Genomic DNA, 336 nt, shown 5'->3' on the forward strand with positions numbered 1-336 from the left:
GTTTGCATTAATGTATACAGCTATCATTTAATAAAAAAGTTAGAATTTAATAATTTAAAATATCTGTATTCAAAACCATACATGAAATTTTAATCATAAATTTTTCCAATTTGAGAATATTTAGAGCAGAAAAAACAGAAGATATTTTATAGGTTATATGCTTTCATGTGACTTTATAAATACATGAAGTGATAAAATTTTGTTGCTCCTCAGAAAATAACTCAAGTAAGATAAATCATACAGTGAACAGAGGTTTATAAGATGGTTACTCACATCATGTATACCCTACATTGTGTAGCAGGTTTCTGTTTAGGTGAGCAGAGCAGAATCCTAGGA

This window comes from Otolemur garnettii, unplaced genomic scaffold (genome assembly GCF_000181295.1).
Source record: "Otolemur garnettii isolate 467f Iridium unplaced genomic scaffold, OtoGar3 scaffold00009, whole genome shotgun sequence".
In the NCBI taxonomy this organism is placed as follows: domain Eukaryota; kingdom Metazoa; phylum Chordata; class Mammalia; order Primates; family Galagidae; genus Otolemur; species Otolemur garnettii.